This window comes from Prionailurus bengalensis, chromosome E4 (assembly GCF_016509475.1).
Source record: "Prionailurus bengalensis isolate Pbe53 chromosome E4, Fcat_Pben_1.1_paternal_pri, whole genome shotgun sequence".
Lineage (NCBI taxonomy): Eukaryota > Metazoa > Chordata > Mammalia > Carnivora > Felidae > Prionailurus > Prionailurus bengalensis.
Genome location: NC_057360.1, coordinates 15,286,707 through 15,302,722, shown reverse-complemented (window position 1 = coordinate 15,302,722; position 16,016 = coordinate 15,286,707). Strand labels below are relative to the sequence as shown.

Genomic DNA, 16,016 nt, shown 5'->3' with positions numbered 1-16,016 from the left:
TTTTATATATTTGGGGGCTCCGGTATTCGGTGCATAGACATTTATAATTGTTAGCTCTTCCTGATGGATAGACCCTGTAACTATTATATAATGTCCTTCTTCATCTCTTGTTACAGCCTTTAATTTAAAGTCTAGTTTGTCTGATATAAGTATGGCTACTCCAGCTTTCTTTTGGCTTCCAGTCGCATGATAAATAGTTCTCCATCCCCTCACTCTCAATCTAAAGGTGTCCTCAGGTCTAAAATGAGTCTCTTGTAGACAGCAAATAGATGGGTCTTGTTTTTTTATCCATTCTGATACCCTATGTCTTTTGGTTGGCGCATTTAATCCATTTACATTCAGTGTTATTATAGAAAGATACGGGTTTAGAGTCATTGTGATGTCTGTATGTTTTATGCTTGTAGTGATGTCTCTGGGACTTTGTCTCACAGGGTCCCCCTTAGGATCTCTTGTAGGGCTGGTTTAGTGGTGACAAATTCCTTCAGTTTTTGTTTGTTTGGGAAGACCTTTATCTCTCCTTCTATTCTAAATGACAGACTTGCTGGATAGAGGATTCTTGGCTGCATATTTTTTCTGTCTAGCACCCTGAAAATCTCGTGCCAATTCTTTCTGGCCTGCCAAGTTTCAAAAGAGAGATCAGTCACGAGTCTTATAGGTCTCCCTTTATATGTGAGGGCACGTTTACCCCTTGCTGCTTTCAGAATTTTCTCTTTATCCTTGTATTTTGCCAGTTTCACTATGATATGTCGTGCAGAAGATCGATTCAAGTTACGTCTGAAGGGAGTTCTCTGTGCCTCTTGGATTTCAATGCCTTTTTCCTTCCCCAGTTCAGGGAAGTTCTCAGCTATGATTTCTTCAAGTACCCCTTCAGCACCTTTCCCTCTCTCTTCCTCCTCTGGGATACCAATTATGCGTATATTATTTCTTTTTAGTGTATCACTTAGTTCTCTAATTTTCCCCTCATACTCCTGGATTTTTTTATCTCTCTTTTTCTCAGCTTCCTCTTTTTCCATAACTTTATCTTCTAGTTCACCTATTCTCTCCTCTGCCTCTTCAAGCCGAGCTGTGGTGGTTTCCATTTTGTTATGCATTTCGTTTAAAGCGTTTTTCAGCTCCTCGTGACTGTTCCTTAGTCCCTTGATCTCTGTAGCAAGAGATTCTCTGCTGTCCTGTATACTGTTTTCAAGCCCAGCGATTAATTTTATGACTATTATTCTAAATTCACTTTCTGTTATGTTATTTAAGTCCTTTTTGATCAGCTCATTAGCTGTTGTTATTTCCTGGAGATTCTTCTGAGGGGAATTCTTCCGCTTGGTCATTTTGGATAGTCCCTGGCATGGTGAGGACCTGCAGGGCACTTCCCCTGTGCTGTGGTGTATAACTGGAGTTGGTGGGCGGGGCCGCAATCGGACCTGATGTCTGCCCCCAGCCCACCGCTGGGGCCACAGTCAGACTGGTGTGTGCCTTCTCTTCCCCTCTCCTAGGGGCGGGATTCACTGTGGGGTGGTGTGGCTCGTCTGGGCTACTTGCACCCTGCCAGGCTTGTGATGCTGGGGATCTGGCGTATTAGCTGGGGTGGGTAGGCAAGGTGCTCGGGGGCAGGAGGGGCAGGCTTAGATCGCTTCTCCTTAGGTGATCCACTTCAGGAGGGGCCCTGTGGCAGCGGGAGGGAGTCAGATCCGCTGCCGGAGGTTTGGCTCCGCAGAAGCGCAGAGTTGGGTGTTTGCGCGGAGCGAGCAAGTTCCCTGGCAGGAACCGGTTCCCTTTGGGATTTCGGCTGGGGGATGGGCGGGGAGATGGCGCTGGCGAGCGCCTTTGTTCCCCACCAAACTGAGCTCTGTTGTCAGGGGGCTCAGCAGCTCTCCCTCCCTTTGTCCTCCAGCCTTCCCGCTTTCCGAGCAGAGCTGTTAACTTATGACCTCCCAGACGCTAAGTCGCGCTTGGTGTGGGAACACAGTCCGTCAGGCCCCTCCGCTTTTGCCAGCCAGACTCGGGGGCTCTGCTTGGCCGGCGAGCCGCCCCTCCGCCCCGGCTCCCTCCCGCCAGTCCGTGGAGCGCGCACCGCCTCGCCGCCCTTCCTACCCTCTTCCGTGGGCCTCTCGTCTGCGTTTGGCTCCGGCGACTCCGTTCTGCTAATCCTCTGGCGGTTTTCTGGGTTATTTAGGCAGGTGTAGATGGAATCTAAGTGATCAGTAGGACGTGCGGTGAGCCCAGCGTCCTCCTAAGCCGCCATCTTGCCGCAACTCTACCTACATTACATTTAAAATGCTTTAAAAATTTCCTCCATGTTGTGGTTGTGTTCCCTTGTCTGGCATAGCATTATATATGTGTTTCTCTCTCTCTTTGGGGGGTCAGATTTGCCAGAGATTTGTCTATTTTACTTTTCTTTCAAAAATACCGGCTCTTGTTTTTTTTTTTTTTTAAATTTTTTTTTTCAACGTTTATTTATTTTTGGGACAGAGAGAGACAGAGCATGAGCGGGGGAGGGGCAGAGAGAGAGGGAGACACAGAATCGGAAACAGGCTCCAGGCTCGGAGCCATCAGCCCAGAATCTGACGCGGGGCTCGAACTCACGGACCGCGAGATCGTGACCTGGCTGAAGTCGGACGCTTAACTGACTGCGCCACCCAGGCACCCCGTACCGGCTCTTGTTTTTATTCATGAGTTCTTCTATCTAATTTCTTTGTTTCATCAACCAATGGCATAACTGCCAATCAAAGTCATAACTCAATACACAGTAACTAGCGTCATCAACCCAACTTGAATTCTATCCCAAAACAAAGAAATTTGACATTTTATTAACCTCTGCAACCTTATTGTAAATGAAATAACAATTTTACCACATTTTACTACTGTGTTTCTCTTGATGTTATTTACACTCATCTTATGAACAGTGGGCTTACTGGGCATCTACCCCAGCTCAGCGTTCAGTGATGTCACTTCAGTAGCCTGAAATTGGTCATTCCTCAGTTTACCAGGCTGCTGCACAAAATTCACTCTCCAGCCCTACTTTGGAGCAATGGGGAACCCCAGTGTCTTGATCTGTCGTTTTGGAGCTGCTTCATGTGGAAGATGGATAGGACCAGTTTCGGCAAACCTAGTATCTGTCCATTGACAAGAGATGATGGAGTTCAAGCAGGTTTGATGGGGCTTGTCCAAAGAAATACAGTCTCTTTCAAGATCCACTAATCCCCAAGGGGAACATGAAGAACACACATGGGGCACAAAGAAACACACATCCGTGTGCGCCCACACATAGAAGAGTAAATTTTTATCTTAGAGTGAAAAAGAGAAAATGTTCAAAGCACCTACTTTAAAAATTAAAACACAGAGTTCTCAAAACAAGTAATACCAATTTATCTTTGGACTTAATTTTATAGTTTTTGAATGGCAAGGGGTGGGAGGCATAAGAGAGGTCAAGACCTGAGACTGAGGTAGGAAATGGGAAAAGAAAAGAGAGGGGAGAGGAAAGGGATGGAACAGAGGAAGGGAGTGGGAAGAAAAGGAAATGTGTGGAGAGGACAGGTGTGAGAAGAGGTGCGTTGTGGGATGAATAGGAGCCCGCTGGGTGGGGGATGGAGTCAGGCGACTCTGGTTCCACTTGGCCAAAGGGGCAGGAGAAGAGTTGCCCCTGCTCTGACTAGCACCCTGAGGGGGTTGTGACCATCTGAGAAGTAGCTTTTATTCTTGATAATGAGAGTATTTTCTCATGAACATCTTCACCTTGTGGCAAAATTATCTAGAATTTAAGATTTTAGTAAAGTGGGGCGCCTGGGTGGCTCAGTCGGTTGAGCGTCCAACTTCGGCTCAGGTCATGATCTCGCGGTGTGTGAGTTCGAGCTCCACTTCGGGCTCTGTGCTGGCAGCTCAGAGCCGGGAGCCTGCTTCTGATTCTGTGTCTCCCTCTCTCTCTGCCCTTCCCCTGCTCATGCTCTGTCTCTCTCTGTCTCAAAAATAAATAAAAACATTAAAAAAAAAAGATTTTAGTAAATTATTTTAGGTTTTGTAAGTGTAGCCTGTATTTTGCTTTGGTGGATTTAAAATCTGACAGGTGATATTATTTTAAAGAGGGATTCAAAATGCCTCATTTCACCATGTCTAGAGATTACATTTGGAATCAGTGTTTATTTAAAAATAAAGCTGGGGGTGCCTGCGTGCCTCAGTTGGTTAGATGTCTGACGACTCTCGATCCCCGCTCAGGTCTTGATCTCGGGGTCGTGAGTTCGAGCACCGCGTTGGGCTCCATGTGAGGTGTGGAACCTACTTAAAAAAAATCTTGGGGCAACTGGGTGGCTTCATCAGTTAAGCATCCTACTCTTGATCTCAGTTCAGGTCATAATCTCATGATTCATGAATTCAAGCCTTGCATTGGGCTCTCTGCTGTCAGCACAGAGCCCACTTTGAATCCATTGTCCCCCTCTCTCTTTGCCTCTTCTCCACCCAATAAATAAACACTAAATTTTTTTTTTAATCTGTTTTCAGTCTTTTTAGGACCTAGTATGAAGAACATACAATGCGAACAAAGAACATGAGAAAAGACACTTTCATAGGAAGCTTCCCAGGTTTATTGTTTATTTAACTGCTTTGAACGAAATGCTTGGGTCTTACCTGAATGAGAATGTGGACGAGACGCAGTCATCATGAAGATGAACACTGTGTTCCGGCTGAAGCTTCTGCTGTTGGACAACACTGTCTCCTGTGGCGTGGAAGACTAGCATCATCTTAAAGCAAGAGGGAATCGACAACGAACAGTACTGGGTCCTACCCAGGAGGAGGGTAAGTTCGAGTAATTATTGACAAGCTCATGTTTGGTGCTGGGGGTGGGGTGGTCAGGGTACCGTGCCACCCCCTGGTCACAAGCAAATCTGCAGAATCATTCCACAGCTTTTCTAGTGAACTTAGCCTGTGTCCTGACTGTCATTGACTGGAACCGAAAGCTGTAATTGGTGACCTTTGACTTCTCCCGGCATACATGCAACTTTCCTCTCTTCCTCCACCCTTTCCTTTCCTCTTCTCTCCTGACTTCCATGAGTGACTGTGGCAACCGGCATGCGAGAGTGACGCCCAGGAATAGCATCCGATCTTTGATGAGACCAGGACCTAGAGGCTGCGGGTGCCCCTGTCAGCACACAGGGCAGGGGGTCGGTGACCAGACGGAAGGCACCTGTGATCGGCAATGTCAGTCTTAGTTTGAGACGTGAGGGCATCTGGAGAAGAAAAGTGTTACATGTCACTGAGTCACTAGGATTGAATGTTGTAGGTAGAAAATGGCAGAGCGGAAGAAAGAAACACAGGGATACAGGACGGAGTGTAGAATAATTGTGGCGGGAACAGCCCAGTTGGCTGTAACAATGTCACATGTCTGCGTGTAAGGCACGCTGTTGATTAGAAAAGAGACTCTTTGTTCTGAAATGTCTGCATCAGTGAAAGTCAAGGATGTGAGCTCGGAGGGGGCACAGGGAACTCAAGTGCACTCCTTTGCCTTGAGAGGGTCTCAAGGCTTGGGTGCAGAACTCAAGTAGCATTTTGGAACATCGTCCCCTCTCTGTCGGGCTACATGCAGCACAAGAGATGGTCCTCCTGTCAGCCTGTATTGGTGGTGGAGTGGACTCGAGCTGTCTCATAGACGCAAGTTTCTCACTCTGTTAGGTCAAGGATTGTGTGTCATATTTCCCTTGCACTCCCATTTATTTGTCAAATGGTAGGTACACAAAAGCTCGTGCTAAATGGACATAGTGCAAAGGGCTCTGAACTTGGAGGCACGAAGGCCTGAACTTTGATACGGTTTTACACCTGTCAGCCCTGGGAGCTCCGGCAAGACTTTGGGCTTCTGCGTCTCTCCACAGAGAGGAGGGATCTCTGTTCTGCCTGCCTTGCTGGGTTAACGAAAGAGTTCCCAACACATCTCCTCTCCTGAGCTGGCACTCCCACAGAAATGTAATATACCCATCCTTCAGGTCTTTATTCAGCTGTCATCTCCACTCTGAGAACTTCCTGGTTTTTTAGCTGGATCAGGGCTTGGGAAAAGCGAGACAGCCCAGGTGGTGTGACTGGTCGCAAGCCCGAACCTGCCCTTGCCTGTGACACCCTGCTTTGAGGACAAGCTACTTGCAAAGGCTCGACTGTTTACTTCTTTTATTTCTAAGGCTGGGTTTTTTTTTTTTTAATGTTTATTCTTGAGAGAGAGAGAGAGAGAGAGCACACATGCACGTGCACTAGCACACTAGTGGGGGAGGGGCAGGGGAGAGGAGAGCCGGAAGATCCAAAGCAGCATCCAGCTGACAGCACAGAGCCGGACACGGGGCTCGAACTCATGAGCTGTGAGATCATGACCTGAGCCCAAGTCAGACACTCAACTGACTGAGCCACCCAGGCGCCCCCAGAGATGGATTTTAAAAAAGCTTATAGTCCAGTGAGGGAGGCAGGGCACACAAACAAGAAGACATAGATACAGGATTAGGAATTGTGCTAAGTTCCAGGAAGAAAACAAGTACGGAGGATAAGGTGGAGGGAGACCCATTTCGAGCAGTTGGAAGTATTCTCTATTAGCAGGGACCTTCGGCAAAAAACAAGCTGGCCAGGCAGAGATAAGATAACAACAAACATTCTGGGCTGAAGGAACAGGAAGGCCTGGCTAAAAAGTTTTCTAAATGAAGATCTGCAAGTTAGCGGGTGAGGCTGGAGTCTAGGGCCGAGAGGAAGAGAATGGCCCAGGATACGTTCAGAGGGTAGACTGGGGCCAAGTCCTGAGTGACTAAAAACTGGAGTAGGTAGTTTTAAAGTGACGTCATGGTCTGAGTCTAGGACATTTCTCTGTCTCAAAGTCAAACTAAAAATACTGCCTTTGATGCTCACACTTACATACCCATCGACTGGGAAATATTCTTATCTCCCCCCTCTCTCTGACCACCCCATTCCATATCCAATTTGTCTGCAAATCCTGCTAAGTCCATCTGCAAATATCTTTCCAAATCTGTCCACGTATGTTCACCTGCCTCTCACCACCCTACCTCAAGCCACTGCCCCTCCTGTCTGGTCTACTGTAGAGGCCTTCTCGATAGTAGTGGGCTGGGAAACTGGTCAGGAGGGTGGGAGGGTGGGGAAGCCCCGATCCGTAGCCTTTGCAAGTTTCTTTGGTATAAAAACTCACACCATGGCCCATTTCAGTCTACCAAACTGATGCCACTAAATGTGGCCGTGGGAAGATATGTGCACAGTCCACTTTCTCAAGCCAGAACAAGCCAGCCGCAGCACCACCACTGCTTGGGTGATCCTGTTTCCTTCCCCCACCAAAAGGAAGAAAATCCTGCCAGTTGACACGGGTGGACCTTAAGGGCGGTATGCTAAGTGAAGTAAGTCAGACAGAGAAAGAAAAATGCTGTATAACTCACTTATTTGTGGAACGTAAAAAACCAAAGTCATGGATTTGTGGTTGTCAGCGGTGGGGGAGGAGGAGTTGGGGCAGGGTGGTTAAGGGCACACACTTCCAGTTTTAAAGTAAGTAAGTGCTGGGGGTGTAGCGCACAACGCGATGACTGTAGTTAACTCTGCTGTATGGGTATTTCGAAGTTGCTAAGAGAGTAAATAATAAAAGTTCATTTTTTGGAACTATATGAGGTGATGTGTGTTAACTAAACTGGTGGTAATCATTTTGCAATACACGTAAGACAAGTCATTATGGTGCACACCATAAATTTACACAGTGTTGCCCATCAATTATATTTCAGTAAAACTGGAAGAAAAAAATAAGTACAAATAAAAATAACTCTTATTTTTATACCAACATTATTCAATTTATAAACAAAATAACAATTTTAATTTGTATCTAGTCTTTTCCAGGAAAGTTTTAAACTCTTAAAACTAGTTTTGGGGCACCTGGGTGGCTCAGTCGGTTAAGCATCCGACTTTGGCTCAGGTCATGATCTCGTGGTTCGTGAGTTCAAGCCCCGTGTCAGGCTCTGTGCTGACAGCTTGGAGACTGGAGCCTGCCTCAGATTCTCTGTCTCCCCCTTTCTCCCTGCCCTTCCTCTGCCTGTGCTCTCTCTCTCTGTCTCTCTTAAAAATAAGTAAAAAAAAAATTAAAAAAAATAAAACTAGTTTTAACTAAGGGGTACCCGGGTGACTCAGTTGGTTAAGTGTCTGACTTTGGCTCAGGTCATGGCCTCATGGCTCATGGGTTCGAGCCCCTCATCAGGCTCTCTAATGACAGTGCAGAGCCTCTTGGGATTCTCTCTCTCCTTCCCTCTGTCCCTCCCCTGCTCATGCTCTATCTGTCAAAAATAAATAAACCAAACTAGTTTCAACTTAAAGATCTTTTTTTTTTTTTTAATGTTTATTTTATTAGTTTTGAGACAGAGAGAGAGAGAGTGTGTGAGCCAAGGAGGGGCAGAGAGCTAGAGGGAGACACAGAATCCGAAGCAGGGTCCAGGCTCTGAGCTGACAGCACAGAGCCCAAAGTGGGGCTTGAAGGTGGGAACGGCGAGATCATGACCTGAGCCAAAGTCAGATGCTTAACCAACTGAGCCACCCAGGCGCCCCATTAACATAAAGATCTTTTTAAACTAAGTTTTAAAATGTATGACTTTGGGAGGCTCAGTTGGTTAAGTGTCCTTAAGCGTCCGACTTTGGCTCAGGTCATGATCTTGCAGTTCGTGAGTTTGAACCTGTGTCGGGCTCTGTGCTGGTAGCTCGGAGCCAGGAGCCTGCTTCGGATTCTGTGTCTCCCTCTCTCTCTGCCCCTCCCCCCTCATGCTCTGTCTCTCTCTCCTTCAAAAATAAATAAACATTAAAAACTTTAAAAAAACAATTAAAATGTATGACTTTGATAAACTAAGTATCACTTGAAAGACAGGAAACTGTCAGGGATCCTTTCAGTTTGCAAAAATCCTCTCTGACATTAAAAACTCAATTGTCGCCCCTATCTAAGTAGGGGAAATTTCTGGAAAGACAAAAATACAGTGGCTACCCCAACTCGGGAAGGAAGATTTACGTTTTATTGTATATCCTTTTGTACTGTTTGAATTTTTAAAGCCACATGTCTGATTTCTTTTTCAAGAAGAAATAAAAACCAGTTGAAGAATGGCCTTCTAAGCTAGAAGGAGAAAAACTCCTGATGGAAAGAAGGGAGATAAGATGAAAGTAGGGCCTCCCCAGAGGACTAGAAAGAGCTGGAAGGAATTGCTTCATATAAAAAGCACTGAAGTCTTATAGACTGCACAAACCTTTGAACCAGCTGAACTTTTTAATCATGTACAAATATTCCATTGACTCCACATAACTTGCACCTAACATCCTTTCTCTTTCCGGGTCTTAACACTGCCCAAGGTGGAAATGTAGGCCTGGCTTGTGAATACCCTCTGGCCAGTGATGCATGTTGAGTCATTATGGAGCTCATGAACCTGGTGCACCCAAAAGTCAAGACAAGAAAAGACAGGACTGTCTTACCCATCTTTATTTTGCTAGCTTATCTTTTCAGCACATGGTAGGTGCTCAGTAATTGTTACTCTTCTTTTTCCCCTCTAGATGCAGTGTTTAATTTGTTGAAGGCCCTGCGTGTAAGCTAAGCTGAGGTACATGTCTTCCCTGGGAAGTGCTATAGGTAGGAAGCTTGTGCGGTTCAAATGCGGGGCATGACTCTAGGGGAGGCTGCGGGTGTCCAGATAGTGCTTGCCGAGGACAGGCTGAATGGGCCAAGGACAGAAGGTACCACCTTCTCCTCCTCAGCAAGAGAAGTAGCATATTATGAGTTAAATCATAGGCTAATTAATGACTACACTGTTTGACAGTGTACAGTATACTGTGGTACAGTATACACAGTACATTCATATAGGTTTTCCATTTAGCTCTCGCGACAAGCCCATGAGCTCCACCATTTTATAAGAGGGGAAGCTGAAACCCATTAAGTGATTTGCCCAAGGTCCAACCATTGGTAATTGAACAAGGACTTCACTCCAGGTTTTTCAGACATTGAACCTGATGGTCTTTAGACTGTACCATATTTGCTGTCAGGAGAGGTTTTTCCTGCTTCTTAGTTCTGCCATACGGATAGTATGTTGCTGGAAATCTTGGACTCCAAACACATCTGACTTCTCAGAGGTTCATGTTTCCCTGTGGTAGAGCAGCTTTCTTGTAAGAATGTCAAACTTGTGACTGTAAATTAATTCCTTGTGCCCTTGGGGGATTGAGCCGGCCTTCCAAGTGAATTGTAGCAACACATTTTTACAGATGCTGTTGGAAAAATAACCTGGTTAGCTCTGCAGACTTTCAGAGGGCTCACAAAAGCCCCAGCAGGGCAGCAACTGGCAGCCGAATGATATTCCACATTCCCTAATCTAAAAGGTACCTTGTTACATACAGTAGTAAGAAGGCTTCAGCTGTAATTGCTATAATTTTTCTTCATAGTGAGAACATTTTATTACTCCACTGAAGGGTGTGTGCCAAGAAATTCTGTACTTAAAAATTACTAAGCAAACCAAATAGCTTGGACACAGAATAACTTCCTAAGAGAAGATGCCCATTGGTCAAGGTATAGACTCAAACCAACCAACCCTTAAAATTCAAAACAAAATCCAGTTTTTACTTCAGTTATACCATACACTGGTACAAATCCAATGTGGATTAGGGAATTGAAATTTAAATAGGAGCTATAAAAGAAATAGAAGAACAAATAAGAACAAATATAGGACTACAAAAAATGTACACAAACCCTCTATGATCTTTGAATTAAAGGACTTCTTGAATACAATGAAAAAAAACCCACAAAGAATAGGTTTGCATAGATGGAAAAATGAAAAAATCTGTATAGCAGAAAATGTAGTAAAATTAAGAGGCAAAGGACATACTGGGAAAAATATTTCTATCTGGTAAGTCAAAGTGTTCTTCCTGTAGATTTTTTTTTTTTTTTAAGTAAGCTCCATGCCCAATGTGGGGCTTGAATTCATGATCCCGAGATAAAGAATCACATGCTCCACTGACTGAGTCAGCCAGGTGCCCCAATTCTTAGTATAGAAAATAGGCAAGGGGTCCCTGGGTGGCTCAGTTGGTAAAGGCTCTGACTCTTGATTTTGGCTCGGGTCATGATCCCACAGTCATGAGACTGATTGAGCCCCAAGTTGGGATCTGCGCTGGGCAGGGAGCCTGCTTAAGATTCCCTGTCTCTCTCTCTCTTTCTCTGTCCCCCCTCTCTTTCTGCCCCTTCCTTTCTATCTCTCTCTTTCAGAAAAAACAAACAAACAAAAAAGAAAATAGGCAAAAGATAACAGTTCACAAAGAAGGAAATACAACTGGCCAATAAGTATATGTAGAATCATTCAATCTCATGAAAAGTCAAAGAAGTACACATTAAATGCATAGTGAGATTCTTTTTTTTACTTGCTCAGTTTGGCAAGGGGATATTTTCAGTCTTATGTGATGCTGGTTGAATTGGAATTTTTCTGGAGGTAACCTAGCAATGTGCATTGAGAGCCATAAAAATTCTTATTTCCTTGAGGTTAACAAGAAACTTGCTGGACCTGTATGAAGAATATCAATTAAAAATGTTTTAAATATTTTTGTGTTTACAGTGGAATGGTAAAGATGGTATATTTTTCTGCATGGAAAGATTCCATTTTGCAAATAGCATATCAATTTCCTAAAATTAATTTTTAAGTTTAAGTTCCAATGAAAAACTGTAGTAGGTTGTTACTTTGGAAGGCTGATCGGAATTGACAAACTGATTTAAATCTTTCTTTTATGTTCTGAGTACTGCATTTCCAAGGGGTGCAGAAAATTTTATCATGGAAGAATAAATAGAGCAAGCCAAGAATATTTTATATTGGAATAATATGTAGGGAAAGATCTATGCCATGGGATCTTAATATGTATTCTAAAGCCACAGAAAATAAAGACAGGGGTGATGAAAGAAAAAGACAGCCATGTAGATGGAACAGAATAGAGTAATCACATACAAACCCTAGTGTATGTGGGAATTGTGCATGTGATAAAAATATAGAAAAATATGATTATTCAAAGATGGGTTGATTGAGAAACTATTTGGAAAAAAGTAGCCATAGATGTTTACCTAACAACAAATCCCAAACAGAATTAGGTAAATGAGAGGAAATGATACTGTAAAGACTAGAAAATAAAGATGAATGCCTATATGATTTTGTAGTGAGAAAGGCCTTTTTAAGTAAATAAAAACTACAAAGGGAAAGATTGATAGAACTGAGTTCACAAGAATTTAAAACTACCACAATTTAAATTATTAGGCAAACTAGTTAACAGCAACAACAACAACAACAAAACCCCACAAAGTTGAGGCACCTGGGTGGCTCAGTCGGTTGAGCATCTGACTTCAGCTCAGGTCATGATCTTGTAGTTTGTGGGTTCAAACCCCACACTGGGCTCTGTGCTGACAGCTCAGAGCCTGGAGCTGCTTCAGATTCTGTGTCTCCCTCTCTCTCTCTGCCCCTCCCCTGCTTGCACTCTGTCTCAAAAATAAATATTTTTTAAAAATTTAAAAAAAACCCCACAAAATTAAGTCCTTAAAAAAGAAAGAGCCTAGAGAGCTTGTCCATGACCACCCTCAGGTCCATTAATTCTCTGCAGTGACCACAGGACTCCGGAAAGTGCTATACTCATGATTACAGTGAAAGGAAACAGACTAAAATCAGCAGAAGTAAGAGACATGTGGGGCAGAGTCTGTGAGGGCTCTCCCCCTGGAGTCATGGGTGACATCGCCTCCTGGTCATGATGTGTGACACACAGAGTATTGCCAACCACTGAGGCTCACCTGAGCTTTTGGCATCCAGAGTTTTTACTGGGGCAGGATTACATGTTGTCCACCCAGCTGGCTCAGTTTTCATTCCCTCCAGGAAGTCAGACTAATGCCTTTAGTCTCCCGTCCCTCCTGGGGTTGAAACTGGTACAGCATGGCTCAACACCCCCATCATAAATCACATCATTAGACTGGTGGCCAAGGCCCCCAGGCAAAGAAGCCACTCTTATCAGGCAGAGCTTTCCAGGCGCCTAAGATCACCTGTCTGTGTCCAAACACAAAGGACAGAACTCTCCTTGAGGAAGGTTCATTCTTTACTGCATAGAGAGAAACCAAGCATTTCTGGCCTATCAGGTTGACAAAGTATAGCAGAGGCCATCAGTGCTGGGACCTAGCCTAGACACTTGACTACACCCCATGGGCTTCTAACTGCCAGTATCTCCATCTCTGTGCCTGAGAACTTTTTCTGCTAAAGAACTGTGTGTGTGTGTGGGTGTGTGTTTTGACTACAGAAGGCCCTCTGCCCCCTTCTTCAAGCAGCCCCACTTATAACGACTCTTGGAGGTAATAACTACCTTGTTCCACCCGGGTCCGATAGTTCTGAGGCATTCCATGCTCTTTCCCAGGGTTTCTCTACAAGATTAAGCTCTAGTCATCCACTGTGGTGGCTGGCTTAGCAACACACTCTTCATCAGCTGCCTTTCCTTCTGAGTACCACTTACCAATGGAGTACTCTCCTTGTACTCCATTACTCAAACTTCTTACATTTGGGGTTTCAGGATCTGCTTCTGGGACACACTCAATACAAAATTTAAAACAAAATTCAGGGGTGGCATGAGTGTTTGGACAGACATTCTCATCCGCTCTGTCATGGAGTGTAAATTGGTTCAAACTTGTCGGTGGTACTTTGGAAATAGTTATCAAATAGCCTTCAAATGTGCACAGTCTTTGATTTAGTAATTCTGCAAATGTTTCTGAGAAATAGCCTGGGATGCATACAAGATTTTATTTTATTTAAAAAAATTTTTTTTTAACATTTATTCATTTTTGAGACAGAGAGAGACAGAGCATGAATAGGGGAGGGTCAGAGAGAGGGAGACACAGAATCTGAAACAGGCTCCAGGCCCTGAGCTGTCAGCACAGAGCCCAACTCGGGGCTCGAACTCACGGACCGTGAGATCATGACCTGAGCCGAAGTCGGCCGCCCAACCGACTGAGCCACCCAGGCGCCCCTACAAGATTTTATTTTTTAAACAATGAACTACTTTCAAAATGAGGAGAAAAACAATAAATAATATCCTTCATGGGTAAAACTTGTGTCTCATGTATTTAAGGTAGGATACAAATAACTGACTGCAATTTTCCCTTCACCAGCAACTAACAACCTTTTAAAATTTTTCTTCAGAGGTACATTAACTTTTGTTGACTATAGGTGTCCATGGGAAATTATTAGATTTCTTGTACACTATATTAGTCTGCGCAGGTTGCCATTAACACAATACCATAAACTGGGTTGTCTTAGAGAACAGAAGTTTATCTTCTCACAGTTTTGGAGGCTGGGAAGTCCAAGATCAAGTGCCAGTGAGTCGCTGGTGAGAGCTCTCCTGGCTTGTAGAAGTCTGCCTTCTTGCTGTGTCCTCACATGGTGGGGAGAGAGCGAGCAAACTCTCTGGAATCTCCTCTAACAAGGATACTAATTCTATTAGATCAAGGCTCCACCCTTATGACCCCATTTAACCTTAGTTACTTATTTACTCCAAATACAGCCACCCTGAGAGGTTAAGGGCCTCAACATGTGAATTTTGGGGAGGCCTGTAGCATATAAGAAATATCTCAGGGGGCGCCTGGGTGGCGCAGTCGGTTAAGCGTCCGACTTCAGCCAGGTCACGATCTTGCGGTCTGTGAGTTCGAGCCCCGCGTCAGGCTCAGGGCTGATGGCTCAGAGCCTGGAGCCTGTTTCGGATTCTGTGTCTCCCTCTCTCTCTGCCCCTCCCCCGTTCATGCTCTGTCTCTCTCTGTCCCAAAAATAAATAAACGTTGAAAAAAAAAAAAAAGAAATATCTCAGTTATTTAGTGAGTGCCAGAACTTTCTTATTTGCTCTGCCTTGGCCATTTTGAGCCCCCCGGGTTATATCTAGAAACGATATCTCTGGTAAGCACAGGGCTGTTTTCCATCGCTTTCTGGATCCATCAAAACTTAATGTCATTACCCCAAAAGATGCAGCCTTGCTTCCCATCATGTGGCACCAGTGCCAGAGAGGATCATAAGTACCCATCAAGCATAGAGTCTCAGCAGTCCTCACAACCTTCCATTTGCTGTCCCCTTCCTGTCCTGTTTTGGTGGTCCAGCCTATAGGTAGAAACTCAGTATGATTCATGCCCAACATTGCAGTTTTCTACCAGGGATGGACCTTAGGCCATTTGACTACAGTTCTGTTTATTTAGTGTTTCATGTCTCCTGTGGGAGCACTGGGTTGCTCTCCTAGCCCAGAGCACACTTATCACCAGACACTGAGAATTTCCCTGGATTTCCTTCTTTTGTCTGCCAGATTAGCTCTCATGCTAATCACCTTGCTTAGCTCTCGTCTGTCACCATGCTTATATTCGTCATTCTGTTCAGACACTGTATATCAATTACTCAGATGGTATTATGGGTGCCAGCCTCTGCAGAGGAGGGTCTTTGCTGGCATCCCCCATGTAGACCCTATGACATTGAATGCCTACATTTTAATATCCATCCGATTTCATGATCCTAAAACTTCCCAAACATTAAATTGTAGTTTTTAGAAAACAACCAAATAGTGGGAACGCCCCTGCCACTCCCTCCAGCACATCTATGAGCCCTCAACCAGGCTCTACTCTACCCCATTAAAAAAATTTTTTTTAATGTTTATTTATTTTTGAGAGAGAAAGAGAGAGAGAGAGTGGGGAGCCAAAGCAGGCTCCAGGCTCTGAGCTGTCAGCACAGAGCCCCACGTGGGGCTCGAACTCATGAACCGAGAGATCACGACCTGAGCCGAAGTCAGACACTCAACTGACTGAGCCACCCAGACGCCCCTTAATTTTTCTTAGTGTTTATTTTACTGCACCCCATATTTTAATCCCACTCCCACACTGAGCCTCACTAGCATCTTCCACTCGTTCAGCACTTGGTGATAAAAAAAAGGTGAAAGGTTAGTGGTCAAATTGGCTACATCAAAATATCTGTTATGTTGCTGCACATCAGTTTGTTGGTTTGCTCACCAATTTTTCTGCCATG

General features: G+C 44.6%; 1 pseudogene; it reads left to right on the top strand.

The window, feature by feature from the left end:
* The window catches only part of LOC122476041, a 127,174-nt pseudogene that overhangs the window by 29,646 nt on the left and 81,512 nt on the right, over positions 1–16,016 (top strand).